Genomic DNA, 4,515 nt, shown 5'->3' on the forward strand with positions numbered 1-4,515 from the left:
TTATTATTTTTTATTTATTTATTTATTTTTTTTTTTTTTGCGATGGAGTCTTGCTCTATCGCCCAGGCTGGAGTGCAGTGGCGCGATCGCAGCTCACTGCAACCTCTGCCTCCCGAGTTCAAGTGATACTCTGCCTCAGCCTCCCAAGTATCTGGGATTACAGGCACCTGCCACCATGTCTGGCTAATTTTTTTGTACTTTTAGTAGAGACGGGGGTTTCGCCATCTTGGCCAGGCTGGTCTTGAACTCCTGACCTTGTGATCCACCCGCTTCGGCCTCCCAAAGTGCTGGGATTACAGGCGTGAGCCACCGTGCCTGGCCAAAGCAATTATTTTTACACATATGAATCACTAAAAACACAGGGGCAGGGGAAGGACTAAAACTGCCCATAATCCCATCAACCTGAGACAATCTCTATTTAACATTTAGAGCAAATCTAGTTGATTTTCTATATGTAAATAAATATCCATATACTATGTATTTTTTACAGAAATGGCATTATATTATGCATATGTTTTGTTGCTTGCTTTTTCCCCCTCTTAGCCGTGTAGAGTGAATAACATCTTTTTATGTCAATAACCCCTCACCCTCATCATTATCCATTGTATGGAAGAGAACTCTTTAATGAGATCAATTTCCCCTCCAGAAGCAGGAAACCTGGGCAGAAGCATTCCATGAGAAACCTCACCTGCCTGTTTGATGTTCATCCGTTCAGAATTTCCTAAGGCAGTTTAATCCCATTGTTTCTCAACTACTTTCCGTTTCTTTGAGGGCCTAACAGCCCGCAAGAAAAGGGGAATGCAGTGGTCAATCATTAACCTGCTCCAACGAGAGAGACAACTCAGAAAGAAAACAAAAACACTTTTTTTTTTTTTTGGCAAGACCTGGTTCAAAATCTTATAGTTTTTTTCCGCAAATTGTTTTCAGTCCTCTTTCCCATACCCCGTTGTCTTTGTCTCCCTAGCCTATATGCACACCTCCCTTCAGATAATTTTTAACTTACGCTCTTTATTTCTTAACAAAAATAATGACATGACTTGCTCTCCCAGAGCTCTGACCTTAGGTTTGTTCTAGCTGCAACACTAGTATAGACCATTCTATTAATTATGAATGTATTCATGTGTATAGAGGCAATGGTAGACCAGTGGTAATGTTACCTTATTCTGGAGACTTACACTTATAAATAAATAATGAGATGCTTCTGTGAAATGCCTTTAGCAAAGGCAGGGGAAAGCATTACTTCTCGAAAGACTGTACACTTGAAAGATTGAAAGCTGATACCAAAGGCTCTTCAGTAAGATATAAACCACGTCTGTGGAAAAAAAGAAAATAACATGAAAGAAGTGAACTGGAAATTCTATAATGCTAAATTGGGGACCAAAATTTTCTAGATGGCAAGTGTAAAATCTAAGTGAACAGATCAGAGAACCTAAAATAGATTCTTGGAGATGTAGGAAAACTGATCTCTGATCCTCCAAATATCTTTCTATGTTATATGTTTAAAATAAATCACTACACTTAAAAATCTGAGATGTTATTTATAATAAAATGCTACATTCCCATCATATCCTGTTAAAGATGGTATTGAAAAGTTGGGTTAAGTAATTCCAATGAGAGATTGGTATGTATGATTGATGGGTTATTATTAAACAGCATTTTTTTCTATCTTAACTAACTTATATTGGGCTTGTGTATTAAGCTAGATATTCAAGTCTAGATACTAATTAAAACAGCTTCATGAAGTATAGTGGCCACTGGCTTCCTGGGAACATTTTTTCTGCGCTGCATATTCTAGTCAGTTTCTAGCAAATAGAAAATGCTTTGTGGTTGCCACTAGAGGGCAAATAGCCTCCTGGACTTCTCTTTGACCAAAGAGTATCTTGGTCCAAGCAGCCAGTTTTAAGGTCTCATATAAACTAGTCTTAAATCTTGCATTGCCAATTGTTAGTCAACTCACCGACTCAGCAAACTCAGAACATTTTAATTTGTTTTAACTCAAAATTTAAATAAGTTCTTTTATCAGTCTATTTACATGGCCCAATCTGGGATGATAGATCTCTTCGCTGAGTGCACTAACTTCTGACCTTCTTATCCTACCCCTTTCCGATCTAGATATTAAACCCCACTGCTCAGCCAGCAAGGTGACCTAACTTCACAGCATTCAACAGCATTCTTAGACCTTAGAGTGACATCAAAGGCATTTCCCAGTCTGATTCGTTTCTGCTTAACTTTCCAATCTCTCCTCCTGCCATTCCCTCATAGTCCCTTTACTCTGCACTACTACAGAGTTGCTGGCACTTTCTCAAATATATGATGTTATTTCGTGCCCTCCTGTCTTTACTCAGGCTGTTACTTCTACCTGGGATGCTGGCACTGCCCACGACACACTGTTGAAGACTCAGTTCAGGTATTACCTATAAGAAAGCCTTATACTCTTTGCTGATCCCCTTTTTCTTTCCCCTCTTTCTTTCCAGAGCAATAGATTTACTTTTCCCTCCTCTATGCTCCTCTAGCATCTTTTACACACCTCAATAATAATACTAACTCTCCTCTTGTGATTATGTCTAGCAGAATATGAATATTCAGTCTATTTTGAAATGTGAACTCAGTTGTTTCGTCTTTTCTTTGCTGCATTAGGAATTGTTAGGAGTTCTAGAAGAGGGATGGAATGCAAACAACAACTCCCTTCCTCTCCAGGAAGAAGAGACCTGAAGCCCACGATTGTGGTTTTTGAAGACTGAGCTCTCTGCCCTTGAGTAAGGAGGTCCAAGATTTCTCCTTGATAAAAATGTGGACTGAAATGCTAGTTAAAAGAAGCAATTAGGGCTTTTGGTATAGAGAAATATTTGGAAGCTGAAGAGACTGAGGTGGACTGGAAAAGATTTGGAGATGCCAAACATCACAACTCAGAGACAGGAAAGTGGTCTGAAAATATAGCAGCTGCCTGGAGGTGCCAGGTGAGTGGGCTTGGAGAAGAGCCACGATGAGGGCCACTGTTGGAGTCATACTGAAGAAACTCTTCACAGCCCTCCCCAGAGGACCATGCAGTTAAGCGGCAATTCTGCCTCACGTAGACAAATAATCATGGAAGGTGATTCGCAGCCTGTGATCAAGTTCTTTTTTATCCAAGCAAAAATAAGTGATTCCTGAAAATTATCAAAATAATCAAACACAAGGAGAGTCTGAGAAACTGTCACAGCCAAGAGGAATCTTAAGGTGACATGATGGCTAAAGGCAATGTGGTACTCTAAATGGGATCTTGGAAAAGAAAAAGAACATTGGGGGAAAACTACAGAAATCTGAATAAAGTAGAGGCTTTAGTTAATAATGTATCAGTATTGGTTTGTTAATTATAATTATATATACCATACTAAGGTAAGATGTTAATAATATGAGAAACTGGGTGTGGAGTATATCCAATGTATCTGTCTTTCCAATGTCTTTGTAAATCTAAAATAGTTCTAAAAAATAAAGTTTATTTAAAAAGAAGGAGAAGGAGGAAAACACAGACTAACCTGTGAGGATGTGTCCTCCAAAACCCTCAGGACACTGGAAGCACCCAGGGGACCTGAACTCATGAATTCCTTGGGTATAGGGATTGACTCATGCTGACATTCTCCATGGCCAGTGCACAGTATCTGGTTTTAACTAGTGGTCAATGCATAGTTACTGAATTAAAATTCATTTCCAGTAAGGAAGACGCAAGAGGCAATAATGTTTTTCTTCTGATGATAAATAAAACTGCAAAATATATTTTGTGTACTTAAGTTGATTGAAAATTTTGTAAGGATATCCAGTTCAACAGAGTTCACCCTGACATTTGGAAAAACTGTGCTCTTAGTGCAGAAAGTAACACAAGACTCCATTCTTTAAGAATACTACTATTTTGCCAGACGTGGTGGCTCACGCCTGTAATCCCAGCACTTTGGGAGGCTGAGGTGGGCGGATCACGAGGGCAGGAGATGGAGACCATTCTGGGCTAACACAGTGAAACCCCGTCTCTACTAAAAAATACAAAAATTAGCTGGGAGTGGTCACACGTTCCTGTAATCCCAGCTACTCAGGAGGCTGAGGCAGGAGAATTGCTTGAAAACCCAGGAGGCGGAGGTCACAGTGAGCCGAGATCGTGCCACTACACTCCAGCCTGGGCAACAGAGTGAGACTCCATCTCAAAAAAAATAAAAAATAAAAAAGAATACTGCTATTTTTTCTGATGTTCTGATGTTAACCTGGAGGAAAACCATCCTTATAAAAATAAGATATTAAAATCAGGGAAGAAAATACACAAATAGAGATCGGGTACATAATATCTAATAGTTTTAAGTAAAGAATAAAGGTTCAGTTTCTTTTTCATATAAAAGGAAGCAAACATATTAAAATTCTCCTAAGTACTAATGTTTGAAGTACATAGACTGAAAATTGAAAGTGCTCATATATTTTTGATATGAAATTGTTCTCTGATGTTTTTTAGTCTAGTAAAAGTCCCTTGACAAATGATACTTATTAAATAGTATT

This window comes from Pan troglodytes, chromosome 5 (genome assembly GCF_028858775.2).
Source record: "Pan troglodytes isolate AG18354 chromosome 5, NHGRI_mPanTro3-v2.0_pri, whole genome shotgun sequence".
Taxonomy (NCBI): Eukaryota; Metazoa; Chordata; class Mammalia; order Primates; family Hominidae; genus Pan; species Pan troglodytes.